Below are 16,804 nucleotides of genomic sequence, written 5' to 3' on the forward strand. Positions count from 1 at the left end.
TCTGAGACAAGTCAACAACAGGAGTCTGATGAGGAGTCAGAGGAGGATGGTGCCGGGGCGGATGAGCAGGAGCAAGAAGAGCATGCTTTAAACCTTTCTGGGATCCCTGTTGTGCGAGGATGGGGAGAGGAGAATGAAGAGGACGACATTATCCTGGATGATGAGCAGGAGCCAGGCCACCACACCGCTTCCACTTTAGTGCAAATGGGGGCCTTCATGCTCCAGTGTTTTAATAGGGACCCCCGTATAAAAAGCATGAGGGTCAAGGACCAGTACTGGGTGGCAACGTACTTAGACCCCCGGTACAAACACAAAATGGCGGAAATGTTACCGCCGTCGCAGAGGGCTGTCAGAATGCAGCACTTCCAGGCCTTGCTTCGAGAAATGCTGCATTCTGCTTTTGCGTGCGCTGGCAGAGGAGCAATTCCCACTCCCAGAGAAGGATTTGCGGGTACCAATCCAACAGCGCCTGCAAGAAGAGGCCGGTTTGAAGATGTGTTGGTGACTTCGGATATGAGGTCATTCTTTCAGCCGACCCATCGACAGGTGTCATCCGGATCCAGCATCAGGGAACGCCTAGACCGTCAGGTGTCCGACTACATTGGGTTAACGGCCGATGTGGACGCTCTGAGGAGTGATGAACCCCTAGACTACTGGGTGGGCAGGCTTGACCTCTGGCCAGAGCTTGCCCAATTTGCAATCGAACTGTTGGCTTGCCCCTCATCCAGTGTCCTGTCCGAAAGGACGTTCAGCGCAGCAGGGGGGATTGTGACCGATAAGCGTACTCGCCTAGCTCACCACAGTGTTAACTACCTCACATTTCTAAAAATGAATGAGGCATGGATCTCGGAGGAATTCAACACATGTGATCAGTAGACCATGTATATGTCTATAAACAATTTTTGGAATCAAGCACACAGACCTTCTTAATTCATTTGGCTCACTTCCCTGACCCAAAAAAGCACACCGTACTATATGCCCCTACCCTCCTCTTTGAAGAGGTTGAGCGGTGTCATATTTCTACTGGGGCTGCTTATTATGAGGGGTTCCCACCATCCCTGTGCTGTGCTGACTTCCTCCTGGGTGTTCTTATTATGAGGGGCTCCCACCATCCCTGTGCTGTGCTGACTTCCTCCTGGGGGTTCTTATTATGAGGGGATCACACCATCCCTGTGCTGTGCTGACTTCCTCCTGGGGCTGCTTACGGTGCTGCTGTCAGCGCTGTATGTCACGGAGCTGCTGTCAGCGCTGTATGTCACGGAGCTGCTGTCAGCGCTGTATGTCACGGAGCTGCTGTCAGCGCTGTATGTCACGGAGCTGCTGTCAGCGCTGTATGTCACGGAGCTGCTGTCAGCGCTGTATGTCACGGAGCTGCTGTCAGCGCTGTATGTCACGGAGCTGCTGTCAGCGCTGTATGTCACGGAGCTGCTGTCAGCGCTGTATGTCACGGAGCTGCTGTCAGCGCTGTATGTCACGGAGCTGCTGTCAGCGCTGTATGTCACGGTGCTGCTGTCAGCGCTGTATGTCACGGAGCTGCTGTCAGCGCTGTATGTCACGGAGCTGCTGTCAGTGCTGTATGTCACGGAGCTGCTGTCAGCGCTGTATGTCACGGAGCTGCTGTCAGCGCTGTATGTCACGGAGCTGCTGTCAGCGCTGTATGTCACGGTGCTGCTGTCAGCGCTGTATGTCACGGAGCTGCTGTCAGCGCTGTATGTCACGGAGCTGCTGTCAGCGCTGTATGTCACGGAGCTGCTGTCAGCGCTGTATGTCACGGAGCTGCTGTCAGCGCTGTATGTCACGGAGCTGCTGTCAGCGCTGTATGTCACGGTGCTGATGTCAGTGCTCTGTATTACGGTGCTGCTGTCAGTGCTCTGTATCTCCTGCACCCTCTTGTTTGCCTACCCTGGTCCCTGACCTTCCCTCTCCTCCATTGCCTTCATTAGCTCCATAGTCCTGAATTGTCAGAACAATTTCCCAAATAAAAAAAAAATGCTTGTAGTTATCGATCCCAAATTCACCTCATACATGTATTATGCTATTGTCCAGGTGGTGGGACTACGTGCTACCCCCTAATAATTACCCCGTGGCCGCAAATTCGACCTAAAGGTTTGCGAAATTCGCCTCCCATTGAAGTCAATGGAGCCCGCGGCGAACGGTCGTTTTCGCGAACGTTTGTGTCCGTTCGCGTTTCGCGTTCGCGAAACGTCCCGTCGGAAGTTCGTCCATCACTATTCAGGTTACAGGTGGCCACACTTACTATGTCTCTGATCCGGGGCTGCATCAGGCTCCTCCCCTTCGTGGCCACGCCCACAGGCTCCAAAGGCTTAACTCTACTGGCGGCCGTGGAGAGGTCTCTCCTCTAGCCCCTCCCCTCCCCTCCATGTTTCACTACCCCTGGGTCTCTCCTCTAGCTCCTCCCCCTTCATGTTTCACTACCCCTGGGTCTCTCCTCTAGCCCCTCCCCCTTCATGTATCTGTACCCCTGGTGCCCATGGCTGAGCTTGAGCTGGACTGGCAGCCGGGCTGCCGCGGAAAAGATAGGGGACTGGCGCGGGCTTAAAGAGCAGCCTGCCTTGTCCCTACAAGCAATCAGCCGTTGAGTCGCGTCACGTGACTTGTTAACGAGACCTGCAGCTGTTACTATGGCAACCAGGGACGTTATAGGGATTTGGCTGTTCTGTTCTGTGATTGGTTGAACGGAATATAAATACTCAACACTGGCTGGCAGAGCGGCAGTTGCTCTGCTGCGGGGAAGAGTGCGGACGTGTTTGCCTGGAGTACCCGGCCACATCGGAGAGCATGCCGATTGCTTCTATATCACTGTCACCTACAAGGAGCTTCCTGACCGTGAGTGTTTGAAGGTCTTTACATTGACTACTTCAGTCCCGGGAGATTTTACCCCCTTAATGACCAGGCTATTTTTTTTGCAATACGGCACTGCTGTACCCAAACTAAATTATTTTTTTTCCCCACCAAAAATTAATATATATTTAAATTATAATAATAATAATAATAATAATATAATAATAATTTAATTAATATATATATTTAGTTAATTAAATATTTAATAAATTAATAAAAATTAATATATATTTAAATTATAATAATGAATTGATAATAAATTAATAAAAATATATATTTACATTTTAATAATAATAAAGTAATTAAAAAAATAAATTAATAAAATTAATATATATTTAATTAAATATTTAATAATAAAAATTAATATTAATAATAATAATAATAATAAATACATTTAATTAATAAAAATTTATATATTTAATTAATAAATTAATAAAAATTAATATATATATATTTTTTGTGCTTTAAACAAAAAGTGACAGTTAAAAAGAAATATTGTGCGTGGGTTTTTTTTTTTTGTTTTATTTCTATATGCCCAAAAAATGTTTAAAAAAAAAATAAAAATAAAATAATTCTTCATCAGTTTAGGCCAATATATAGTCTACATAATTTTGGTAAACAGATGCAGTAAGTGTATATATTGATTGGTTTGCGCAAAAGTTATAGCGATTTTACCCCCTTAATGACCAGGCTATTTTTTTGCGATACGGTGTTCTAAAATGTCCTGCGACTTATGAAATTCGCTCATGGGGCCTCCATATTCTGGAATGTGGGGTCACCAGTGAGATCAGCCTCCATATTTTGGGGTCACTGATGAGTCCGGCCTCCATATTCTGGGGTGTGGGGCCCCCGGTGAAGCCGTCCTCCATATTCTGGGGTGTGGGGCCCCCGGTGAAGCCGGCCTCCATATTCTGGGGTGTGGGGCCCCCGGTGAAGCCGGCCTCCATATTCTGGGGTGTGGGGCCCCCGGTGAAGCCGGCCTCCATATTCTGGGATGTGGGGCCCCCGGTGAAGCCGGCCTCCATATTCTGGGATGTGGGGTCACTGGTGAGTCCGGCCTACATATTAGAGCATATGAGGTCACCGGTGGAGCCAGCCTCCATATTCTGGGCTGTGGGGTCACTGGTGAAGCCAGCCTCCATATTCTGGGATGTGGGGTCACTGGTGAAGCCAGCCTCCATATTCTGGGATGTGGGGTCACTGGTGAAGCCAGCCTCACTATTCTGGGATGTGGGGTCACTGGTGAAGCTGGCCTCCATATTCTGGGATGTGGGGTCACCGGTGAAGCCGGCCTCCATATTCTGGGATGTGGGGTCACCGGTGAAGCCGGCCTCCATATTCTGGGATGTGGGGTCACCGGTGAAGCCGGCCTCCATATTCTGGGATGTGGGGTCACCGGTGAAGCCGGCCTCCATATTCTGGGATGTGGGGTCACTGGTGAATCCGGCCTCCATATTCTGGGCTGTGGGGTCACTGGTGAATCCGGCCTCCATATTCTGGGCTGTGGGGTCACTGGTGAAGCCAGCCTCCATATTCTGGGTTGTGGGGTCACCGGTCAAGCCGGCCTCCATATTCTGGGTTGTGGGGTCACCGGTCAAGCCGGCCTCCATATTCTGGGATGTGGGGTCACCGGTCAAGCCGGCCTCCATATTCTGGGATGTGGGGTCACTGGTGAGTCCAGCCTACATATTAGAGCATGTGAGGTCACAGGTGCAGCCAGCCTCCATATTCTGGGCTGTGGGGTCACTGGTGAAGCCAGCCTCCATATTCTAGGCTGTGGAGTCACTGGTGAAGCCGGCCTCCATATTCTGGGATGTGGGGTCACCGGTCAAGCCGGCCTCCATATTCTGGGATGTGGGGTCACCTGTCAAGCCGGCCTCCATATTCTGGGATGTGGGGTCACTGGTGAGTCCAGGCTACATATTAGAGCATGTGAGGTCACAGGTGGAGCCAGCCTCCATATTCTGGGCTGTGGGGTCACTGGTGAAGCCAGCCTCCATATTCTGGGCTGTGGGGTCACTGGTGAAGCCAGCCTCCATATTCTGGGCTGTGGGGTCACCGGTCAAGCCGGCCTCCATATTCTGGGATGTGGGGTCACCGGTCAAGCCGGCCTCCATATTCTGGGATGTGGGGTCACCGGTCAAGCCGGCCTCCATATTCTGGGATGTGGGGTCACCGGTCAAGCCGGCCTCCATATTCTGGGATGTGGGGTCACCGGTCAAGCCGGCCTCCATATTCTGGGATGTGGGGTCACCGGTCAAGCCGGCCTCCATATTCTGGGATGTGGGGTCACCGGTCAAGCCGGCCTCCATATTCTGGGTTGTGGGGTCACCGGTCAAGCCGGCCTCCATATTCTGGGATGTGGGGTCACCGGTAAACCCGGTCTCCATATTCTGAGATGTGGGGTCACCGGTCAAGCCGGCCTCCATATTCTGGGATGTGGGGTCACTGGTGAGTCCGGCCTACATATTAGAGCATGTAAGGTCACCGGTGGAGCCAGCCTCCATATTCTGGGGTGTGGGGTCACCGGCCTCCATATTCTTGGCTGTGGGGTCACCGGTGGAGCCAGCCTCCATATTCTGGGCTGTGTGGTCACTGGTGGAGCCGGCCTCCATATTCTGGGCTGTGGGGTGACCGGTGGAGCCGGCCTCCATATTCTGGGGTGTGGGGTCACCGGCCTCCATATTCTGGGGTGTGGGGTCACCGTGTGCTAACGTACCCGAAGTCTTGAAAGGAGTACTGGGGTTGTATGCACTGCCTGGCCACCACACCAACTTGCAACTTATCATCCATTTATTTTTATTTTTTTTACTTTTGGTCTAGGATTGAGTGTGCTAACATACCCTGAGTCCGGAAAGGAGTACTTGGGGTTGTACGCACTGCCTGGCCACCACACCAACTTGCAACTTGTCATCCATTTTTTTTTTTTTTCTTTTGGTCTAGGATTGAGTGTGCTATATACCCTAAGTCCGGAAAGGAGTACTGGGGTTGTATGCACTGCCTGGCCACCACACCAACTTGCAACTTGTCATCCATTTTTTTTTTTTTTCTTTTGGTCTAGGTTTGGGTGTGCTATATACCCTGAGTCCGGAAAGGAGTACTGGGGTTGTATGCACTGCCTGGCCACCACACCAACTTGTCATCCATGTTTTTTTTTCTTTTGGTCTAGGCTTCAGTGTGCTATATACCCTAAGTCTGGAAAGGAGTACTGGGGTTGTATGCACTGCCTGGCCACCACACCAACTTGCAACTTGTCATCCATTTTTTTTTTTTTTCCTTTTGGTCTAGGATTGAGTGTGCTATATACCCTAAGTCCGGAAAGGAGTACTTGGGGTTGTATGCACTGCCTGGCCACCACACCAACTTGCAACTTGTCATCCATTTTTTTTTTCTTTTGGTCTAGGCTTCAGTGTGCTATATACCCTAAGTCCAGAAAGGAGTACTTGGGGTTCTATGCACTGCCTGGCCACCACACCAACTTGCAACTTGTCATCCATTTTTTTTTTCTTTTGGTCTAGGCTTCAGTGTGCTATATACCCTAAGTCCGGAAAGGAGTACTTGGGTTTGTATGCACTGCCTGGCCACCACACCAACTTGCAACTTGTCATCCTTTTTTTTTTTCTTTTGGTCTAGGATTGAGTGTGCTATATACCCTGAGTCCGGAAAGGAGTACTTGGGGTTTTACGCACTGCCTGGCCACCACACCAACTTGCAACTTGTCATCCTTTTTTTTTTTTTTTTTTTTTCTTTTGGTCTAGGATTGAGTGTGCTAACATACCTTGAGTCCGGAAAGGAGTACTTGGGGTTGTATGCACTGCCTGGCCACCACACCAACTTGCAACTTGTCATCCATTTTTTTTTTTTTTCTTTTGGTCTAGGATTGAGTGTGCTATATACCCTGAGTCCGGAAAGGAGGAGTACTTGGGGTTTTACGCACTGCCTGGCCACCACACCAACTTGCAACTTGTCATCCATTTTTTTTGTTTTTCCTTTTGGTCTAGGATTGAGTGTGCTATATACCCTGAGTCCGGAAAGGAGTACTTGGGGTTGTACGCACTGCCTGGCCACCACACCAACTTGCAACTTGTCATCCATTGTTTTTTTTTTTTTCTTTTGGTCTAGGTTTGAGTGTGCTAACATACCCTGAGTCCGGAAAGGAGTACTTGGGGTTGTACGCACTGCCTGGCCCCCACACCAACTTGCAACTTGTCATCCATTTTTTTTCTTTTGGTCTAGGCTTCAGTGTGCTATATACCCTAAGTCTGGAAAGGAGTACTGGGGTTGTACGCACTGCCTGGCCACCACACCAACTTGCAACTTGTCATCCATTTTTTTTTTTTTTTCTTTTGGTCTAGGCTTCAGTGTGCTATATACCCTAAGTCTGGAAAGGAGTACTGGGGTTGTACGCACTGCCTGGCCACCACACCAACTTGCAACTTGTCATCCATTTTTTTTTTTCCTTTTGGTCTAGGATTGAGTGTGCTATATACCCTAAGTCCGGAAAGGAGTACTTGGGGTTGTATGCACTGCCTGGCCACCACACCAACTTGCAACTTGTCATCTATTTTTTTTTCTTTTGGTCTAGGCTTCAGTGTGCTATATACCCTAAGTCTGGAAAGGAGTACTGGGGTTGTACGCACTGCCTGGCCACCACACCAACTTGCAACTTGTCATCCATTTTTTTATTTTTTTCCTTTTGGTCTAGGATTGAGTGTGCTATATACCCTGAGTCCGGAAAGGAGTACTTGGGGTTGTACGCACTGCCTGGCCACCACACCAACTTGCAACTTGTCATCCATTTTTTTTTTTTTCTTTTGGTCTAGGTTTGAGTGTGCTAACATACCCTGAGTCCGGAAAGGAGTACTTGGGGTTGTACGCACTGCCTGGCCACCACACCAACTTGCAACTTGTCATCCATTTTTTTTTTCTTTTGGTCTAGGCTTCAGTGTGCTATATATCCTAAGTCTGGAAAGGAGTACTGGGGTTGTACGCACTGCCTGGCCACCACACCAACTTGCAACTTGTCATCCATTTTTTTTTTTTTTTTTTCTTTTGGTCTAGGATTGAGTGTGCTATATACCCTGAGTCCGGAAAGGAGGAGTACTTGGGGTTGTACGCACTGCCTGGCCACCACACCAACTTGCAACTTGTCATCCATTTTTTTTTTTTTCTTTTGGTCTAGGATTGAGTGTGCTATATACCCTGAGTCCGGAAAGGAGGATTACTTGGGGTTTTACGCACTGCCTGGCCACCACACCAACTTGTAACTTGTCATCCATTTTTTTTTTTTTTCTTTTGGTCTAGGCTTCATTGTGCTATATACCCTGAGTCCGGAAAGGAGTACTGGGGTTGTATGCACTGCCTGGCCACCACACCAACTTGCAACTTGTCATCCATTTTTTTCTTTTTTTCCTTTTGGTCTAGGATTGAGTGTGCTATATACCCTGAGTCCGGAAAGGAGTACTTGGGGTTGTACGCACTGCCTGGCCACCACACCAACTTGCAACTTGTCATCCATTTTTTTTTTTTCTTTTGGTCTAGGATTGAGTGTGCTATATACCTTAAGTCCGGAAAGGAGTACTTGGGGTTGTATGCACTGCCTGGCCACCACACCAACTTGCAACTTGTCATCCATTTTTTTTTTTCCTTTTGGTCTAGGATTGAGTGTGCTATATACCCTAAGTCCAGAAAGGAGTACTTGGGGTTGTACGCACTGCCTGGCCACCACACCAACTTGCAACTTGTCATCCATTTTTTTTGTTTTTCCTTTTGGTCTAGGATTGAGTGTGCTAACATACCCTGAGTCCGGAAAGGAGTACTGGGGTTGTACGCACTGCCTGGCCACCACACCAACTTGCAACTTGTCATCCATTTTTTTTTTTTTTCTTTTGGTCTAGGATTGAGTGTGCTAACATACCCTGAGTCCGGAAAGGAGTACTTGGAGTTGTACGCACTGCCTGGCCACCACACCAACTTGCAACTTGTCATCCATTTTTTTTTTTTTTTTCTTTTGGTCTAGGCTTCATTGTGCTAACATACCCTGAGTCCGGAAAGGAGTACTGGGGTTGTACGCACTGCCTGGCCACCACACCAACTTGCAACTTGTCATCCATTTTTTTTCTTTTGGTCTAGGTTTGAGTCTGCTAACATACCCTGAGTCCGGAAAGGAGTACTGGGGTTGTATGCACTGCCTGGCCACCACACCAACTTGCAACTTGTCATCCATTTTTTTTCTTTTGGTCTAGGTTTGAGTGTGCTAACATACCCTGACTCCGGAAAGGAGTACTTGGGGTTGTACGCACTGCCTGGCCACCACACCAACTTGCAACTTGTCATCCATTTTTTTTTTTCTTTTGGTCTAGGATTGAGTGTGCTATATACCCTAAGTCCGGAAAGGAGTACTGGGGTTGTACGCACTGCCTGGCCACCACACCAACTTGCAACTTATCATCCATTTTTTTTTTTTTTCTTTTGGTCTAGGATTGAGTGTGCTATATACCCTAAGTCCGGAAAGGAGTACTGGGGTTGTATGCACTGCCTGGCCACCACACCAACTTGCAACTTGTCATCCATTTTTTTTTTTTTCTTTTGGTCTAGGTTTGGGTGTGCTATATACCCTAAGTCCGGAAAGGAGTACTGGGGTTGTATGCACTGCCTGGCCACCACACCAACTTGCAACTGGTCATCCATTTTTTTTTTCCTTTTGGTCTAGGATTGAGTGTGCTACATACCCCAAGTCCAGAAAGGAGTACTTGGGGTTGTATGCACTGCCTGGCCACCACACCAACTTGCAACTTGTCATCCATTTTTTTTTCTTTTGGTCTAGGCTTCAGTGTGCTATATACCCTAAGTCCAGAAAGGAGTACTTGGGGTTGTATGCACTGCCTGGCCACCACACCAACTTGCAACTTGTCATCCATTTTTTTTTTCTTTTGGTGTAGGCTTCAGTGTGCTATATACCCTAAGTCCGGAAAGGAGTACTGGGGTTGTATGCACTGCCTGGCCACCACACCAACTTGACACTTGTCATCCATTTTTTTTTTTTTCCTTTTGGTCTAGGATTGAGTGTGCTATATACCCTAAGTCCGGAAAGGAGTACTTGGGTTTGTATGCACTGCCTGGCCACCACACCAACTTGCAACTTGTCATCCATTTTTTTTTTTTTTTCTTTTGGTCTAGGTTTGAGTGTGCTAACATACCTTGAGTCCGGAAAGGAGTACTTGGGGTTGTATGCACTGCCTGGCCACCACACCAACTTGCAACTTGTCATCCATTTTTTTTGTTTTTCCTTTTGGTCTAGGATTGAGTGTGCTATATACCCTGAGTCCGGAAAGGAGTACTTGGGGTTGTACGCACTGCCTGGCCACCACACCAACTTGCAACTTGTCATCCATTTTTTTTTTTTCTTTTGGTCTAGGTTTGAGTCTGCTAACATACCCTGACTCCGGAAAGGAGTACTTGGGGTTGTACGCACTGCCTGGCCACCACACCAACTTGCAACTTGTCATCCATTTTTTTTTTTTTTTTCTTTTGGTCTAGGCTTCAGTGTGCTATATACCCTGAGTCCGGAAAGGAGTACTGGGGTTTTACGCACTGCCTGGCCACCACACCAACTTGCAACTTGTCATCCATTTTTTTTTTTTTCTTTTGGTCTAGGCTTCATTGTGCTAACATACCCTGAGTCCGGACAGGAGTACTTGGGGTTGTACGCACTGCCTGGCCACCACACCAACTTGCAACTTGTCATCCATTTTTTTTTTTTTTTTTTGTTCTTTTGGTCTAGGATTGAGTGTGCTATATACCCTGAGTCCGCAAAGGAGTACTTGGGGTTGTACGCACTGCCTGGCCACCACACCAACTTGCAACTTGTCATCCATTTTTTTTTTTTTTTCTTTTGGTCTAGGTTTGAGTCTGCTAACATACCCTGAGTCCGGAAAGGAGTACTTGGGGTTGTACGCACTGCCTGGCCACCACACCAACTTGCAACTTGTCATCCATTTTTTTTTTTTTTCTTTTGGTCTAGGCTTCAGTGTGCTATATACCCTAAGTCTGGAAAGGAGTACTGGGGTTGTATGCACTGCCTGGCCACCACACCAACTTGCAACTTGTCATCCATTTTTTTTTTTTCCTTTTGGTCTAGGATTGAGTGTGCTATATACCCCAAGTCTGGAAAGGAGTACTGGGGTTGTACGCACTGCCTGGCCACCACACCAACTTGCAACTTGTCATCCATTTTTTTTTTTTCTTTTGGTCTAGGTTTGAGTGTGCTAACATTCCCTGAGTCCGGAAAGGAGTACTTGGGGTTGTACGCTCTGCCTGGCCACCATACCAACTTGCAATTTGTCATCCATTTTTTTTTTTTCTTTTGGTCTAGGCTTCAGTGTGCTATATACCCTAAGTCTGGAAAGGAGTACTGGGGTTGTACGCACTGCCTGGCCACCACACCAACTTGCAACTTGTCATCCATTTTTTTTTTTTTCTTTTGGTCTAGGATTGAGTGTGCTATATACCCTGAGTCCGGAAAGGAGGAGTACTTGGGGTTTTACGCACTGCCTGGCCACCACACCAACTTGCAACTTGTCATCCTTTTTTTTTTTTTTTTTTTTTTCTTTTGGTCTAGGATTGAGTGTGCTAACATACCCTGACTCCGGAAAGGAGTACTTGGGGTTGTACGCACTGCCTGGCCACCACACCAACTTGCAACTTGTCATCCATTTTTTTTCTTTTTTTCTTTTGGTCTAGGATTGACTGTGCTATATACCTTAAGTCCGGAAAGGAGTACTGGGGTTGTATGCACTGCCTGGCCACCACACCAACTTGCAACTTGTCATCCATTTTTTTTTTTTTTCTTTTGGTCTAGGATTGAGAGTGCTATATACCCTAAGTCTGGAAAGGAGTACTGGGGTTGTACGCACTGCCTGGCCACCACACCAACTTGCAACTTATCCATTTTTTTTTTTCTTTTGGTCTAGGCTTCAGTGTGCTATATACCCTAAGTCTGGAAAGGAGTACTGGGGTTGTACGCACTGCCTGGCCACCACACCAACTTGCAACTTGTCATCCATTTTTTTTTTTTTTTCTTTTGGTCTAGGCTTCATTGTGCTAACATACCCTGAGTCCGGACAGGAGTACTTGGGGTTGTACGCACTGCCTGGCCACCACACCAACTTGCAACTTGTCATCCATTTTTTTTTTTTTTTCTTTTGGTCTAGGATTGAGTGTGCTATATACCCTGAGTCCGCAAAGGAGTACTTGGGGTTGTACGCACTGCCTGGCCACCACACCAACTTGCAACTTGTCATCCATTTTTTTTTTTTTTTCTTTTGGTCTAGGCTTCAGTGTGCTATATACCCTAAGTCTGGAAAGGAGTACTGGGGTTGTATGCACTGCCTGACCACCACACCAACTTGCAACTTGTCATCCATTTTTTTTTTCTTTTGGTCTAGGCTTCAGTGTGCTATATACCCTAAGTCCAGAAAGGAGTACTTGGGGTTGTATGCACTGCCTGGCCACCACACCAACTTGCAACTTGTCATCCATTTTTTTTTTCTTTTGGTCTAGGCTTCAGTGTGCTATATACCCTAAGTCCGGAAAGGAGTACTGGGGTTGTATGCACTGCCTGGCCACCACACCAACTTGCAACTTGTCATCCATTTTTTTTTTTTTCCTTTTGGTCTAGGATTGAGTGTGCTATATACCCTAAGTCCGGAAAGGAGTACTTGGGTTTGTATGCACTGCCTGGCCACCACACCAACTTGCAACTTGTCATCCATTGTTTTGTTTATTTTCTTTTGGTCTAGGATTGAGTGTGCTATATACCCTGAGTCCAGAAAGGAGTACTTGGGGTTGTACGCACTGCCTGGCCACCACACCAACTTGCAACTTGTCATCCATTTTTTTTTTTTCTTTTGGTCTAGGCTTCAGTGTGCTATATACCCTAAGTCTGGAAAGGAGTACTGGGGTTGTACGCACTGCCTGGCCACCACACCAACTTGCAACTTGTCATCCATTTTTTTTTTTTTTCTTTTGGTCTAGGATTGTGTGTGCTATATACCCTGAGTCCGGAAAGGAGGAGTACTTGGGGTTTTACGCACTGCCTGGCCACCACACCAACTTGTAACTTGTCATCCATTTTTTTTTTTTTCTTTTGGTCTAGGCTTCATTGTGCTATATACCCTGAGTCCGGAAAGGAGTACTGGGGTTGTATGCACTGCCTGGCCACCACACCAACTTGCAACTTGTCATCCATTTTTTTCTTTTTTTCCTTTTGGTCTAGGATTGAGTGTGCTATATACCCTGAGTCCGGAAAGGAGTACTTGGGGTTGTACGCACTGCCTGGCCACCACACCAACTTGCAACTTGTCATCCATTTTTTTTTTTCCTTTTGGTCTAGGATTGAGTGTGCTATATACCCTAAGTCCAGAAAGGAGTACTTGGGGTTGTACGCACTGCCTGGCCACCACACCAACTTGCAACTTGTCATCCATTTTTTTTGTTTTTCCTTTTGGTCTAGGATTGAGTGTGCTATATACCCTGAGTCCGGAAAGGAGGAGTACTTGGGGTTTTACGCACTGCCTGGCCACCACACCAACTTGCAACTTGTCATCCATTTTTTTTTTTCTTTTGGTCTAGGATTGAGTGTGCTATATACCCTAAGTCCGGAAAGGAGTACTGGGGTTGTACGCACTGCCTGGCCACCACACCAACTTGCAACTTATCATCCATTTTTTTTTTTTTCTTTTGGTCTAGGATTGAGTGTGCTATATACCCTAAGTCCGGAAAGGAGTACTTGGGGTTGTATGCACTGCCTGGCCACCACACCAACTTGCAACTTGTCATCCATTTTTTTTTTTTTCCTTTTGGTCTAGGATTGAGTGTGCTATATACCCTAAGTCCGGAAAGGAGTACTTGGGTTTGTATGCACTGCCTGGCCACCACACCAACTTGCAACTTGTCATCCATTTTTTTTTTTTTCTTTTGGTCTAGGTTTGAGTGTGCTAACATACCTTGAGTCCGGAAAGGAGTACTTGGGGTTGTATGCACTGCCTGGCCACCACACCAACTTGCAACTTGTCATCCATTTTTTTTGTTTTTCCTTTTGGTCTAGGATTGAGTGTGCTATATACCCTGAGTCCGGAAAGGAGTACTTGGGGTTGTACGCACTGCCTGGCCACCACACCAACTTGCAACTTGTCATCCATTTTTTTTTTTTCTTTTGGTCTAGGATTGAGTGTGCTATATACCCTGAGTCCGGAAAGGAATACTTGGGGTTGTACGCACTGCCTGGCCACCACACCAACTTGCAACTTGTCATCCATTTTTTTTTTTTTTCTTTTGGTCTAGGCTTCAGTGTGCTATATACCCTGAGTCCGGAAAGGAGTACTGGGGTTGTACGCACTGCCTGGCCACCACACCAACTTGCAACTTGTCATCCATTTTTTTTTTTTTTCTTTTGGTCTAGGCTTCATTGTGCTAACATACCCTGAGTCCGGACAGGAGTACTTGGGGTTGTACGCACTGCCTGGCCACCACACCAACTTGCAACTTGTCATCCATTTTTTTTTTTTTTTTTGTTCTTTTGGTCTAGGATTGAGTGTGCTATATACCCTGAGTCCGCAAAGGAGTACTTGGGGTTGTACGCACTGCCTGGCCACCACACCAACTTGCAACTTGTCATCCATTTTTTTTTTTTTCTTTTGGTCTAGGTTTGAGTCTGCTAACATACCCTGAGTCCGGAAAGGAGTACTTGGGGTTGTACGCACTGCCTGGCCACCACACCAACTTGCAACTTGTCATCCATTTTTTTTTTTTTTCTTTTGGTCTAGGCTTCAGTGTGCTATATACCCTAAGTCTGGAAAGGAGTACTGGGGTTGTATGCACTGCCTGGCCACCACACCAACTTGCAACTTGTCATCCATTTTTTTTTTTTTTTTCTTTTGGTCTAGGATTGAGAGTGCTATATACCCTAAGTCTGGAAAGGAGTACTGGGGTTGTACGCACTGCCTGGCCACCACACCAACTTGCAACTTGTCATCCATTTTTTTTTTCTTTTGGTCTAGGTTTGAGTGTGCTAACATTCCCTGAGTCCGGAAAGGAGTACTTGGGGTTGTACGCTCTGCCTGGCCACCATACCAACTTGCAATTTGTCATCCATTTTTTTTTTTCTTTTGGTCTAGGCTTCAGTGTGCTATATACCCTAAGTCTGGAAAGGAGTACTGGGGTTGTACGCACTGCCTGGCCACCACACCAACTTGCAACTTGTCATCCATTTTTTTTCTTTTTTTCTTTTGGTCTAGGATTGACTGTGCTATATACCTTAAGTCCGGAAAGGAGTACTGGGGTTGTATGCACTGCCTGGCCACCACACCAACTTGCAACTTGTCATCCATTTTTTTTCTTTTGGTCTAGGCTTCAGTGTGCTATATACCCTAAGTCTGGAAAGGAGTACTGGGGTTGTATGCACTGCCTGGCCACCACACCAACTTGCAACTTGTCATCCATTTTTTTTTTCCTTTTGGTCTAGGATTGAGTGTGCTACATACCCCAAGTCCAGAAAGGAGTACTTGGGGTTGTATGCACTGCCTGGCCACCACACCAACTTGCAACTTGTCATCCATTTTTTTTTTCCTTTTGGTCTAGGATTGAGTGTGCTATATACCCTAAGTCCGGAAAGGAGTACTTGGGGTTGTATGCACTGCCTGGCCACCACACCAACTTGCAACTTGTCATCCATTTTTTTTTTCTTTTGGTCTAGGCTTCAGTGTGCTATATACCCTAAGTCCAGAAAGGAGTACTTGGGGTTGTATGCACTGCCTGGCCACCACACCAACTTGCAACTTGTCATCCATTTTTTTTTTTTTTCCTTTTGGTCTAGGATTGAGTGTGCTATATACCCTAAGTCCGGAAAGGAGTACTTGGGTTTGTATGCACTGCCTGGCCACCACACCAACTTGCAACTTGTCATCCATTGTTTTGTTTTTTTTCTTTTGGTCTAGGTTTGAGTGTGCTAACATACCCTGAGTCCGGAAAGGAGTACTTGGGGTTGTACGCACTGCCTGGCCACCACACCAACTTGCAACTTGTCATCCATTTTTTTTTTTTTTTCTTTTGGTCTAGGTTTGAGTGTGCTAACATACCCTGAGTCCGGAAAGGAGTACTTGGGGTTGTACGCACTGCCTGGCCACCACACCAACTTGCAACTTGTCATCCATTTTTTTTTTTCTTTTGGTCTAGGATTGAGTGTGCTATATACCCTGAGTCCGGAAAGGAATACTTGGGGTTGTACGCACTGCCTGGCCACCACACCAACTTGCAACTTGTCATCCATTTTTTTTTTTCTTTTGGTCTAGGATTGAGAGTGCTATATACCCTAAGTCCGGAAAGGAGTACTGGGGTTGTATGCACTGCCTGGCCACCACACCAACTTGCAACTTGTCATCCATTTTTTTTTTCCTTTTGGTCTAGGATTGAGTGTGCTATATACCCCAAGTCCGGAAAGGAGTACGTGGGGTTGTATGCACTGCCTGGCCACCACACCAACTTGCAACTTGTCATCCATTTTTTTTTTTTTCTTTTGGTCTAGGCTTCAGTGTGCTATATACCCTAAGTCTGGAAAGGAGTACTGGGGTTGTATGCACTGCCTGGCCACCACACCAACTTGCAACTTGTCATCCATTTTTTTTTTCCTTTTGGTCTAGGATTGAGTGTGCTATATACCCCAAGTCCGGAAAGGAGTACGTGGGGTTGTATGCACTGCCTGGCCACCACACCAACTTGCAACTTGTCATCCATTTTTTTTTTTTTTCTTTTGGTCTAGGATTGAGAGTGCTATATACCCTAAGTCTGGAAAGGAGTACTGGGGTTGTACGCACTGCCTGGCCACCACACCAACTTGCAACTTGTCATCCATTTTTTTTTTTTCTTTTGGTCTAGGTTTGAGTGT

At 46.8% G+C, this 16,804-nt stretch overlaps 1 protein-coding gene and 1 long non-coding RNA gene across 2 annotated transcripts in view; both read left to right on the plus strand.

Moving 5' to 3' along the window:
* The window catches only part of LOC143975804 (N-acetyltransferase 8F1-like), a 261,344-nt gene that overhangs the window by 108,908 nt on the left and 135,632 nt on the right, over positions 1 to 16,804 (plus strand). The gene's annotated exons all lie outside the window — the stretch shown is intronic.
* The window catches only part of LOC143976252 (uncharacterized), a 37,805-nt gene continuing 23,476 nt past the window's right edge, over positions 2,476 to 16,804 (plus strand). The window contains exon 1 of the long non-coding RNA XR_013272574.1: positions 2,476 to 2,847. This is a non-coding gene — a long non-coding RNA (uncharacterized LOC143976252). The remainder of the gene's footprint in view (positions 2,848 to 16,804) is intronic.

This window comes from Lithobates pipiens, unplaced genomic scaffold, assembly GCF_037356315.1.
Source record: "Lithobates pipiens isolate NorthernLeopardFrog02 unplaced genomic scaffold, aLitPip1_a1.2 Scaffold_13, whole genome shotgun sequence".
Taxonomy (NCBI): domain Eukaryota; kingdom Metazoa; phylum Chordata; class Amphibia; order Anura; family Ranidae; genus Lithobates; species Lithobates pipiens.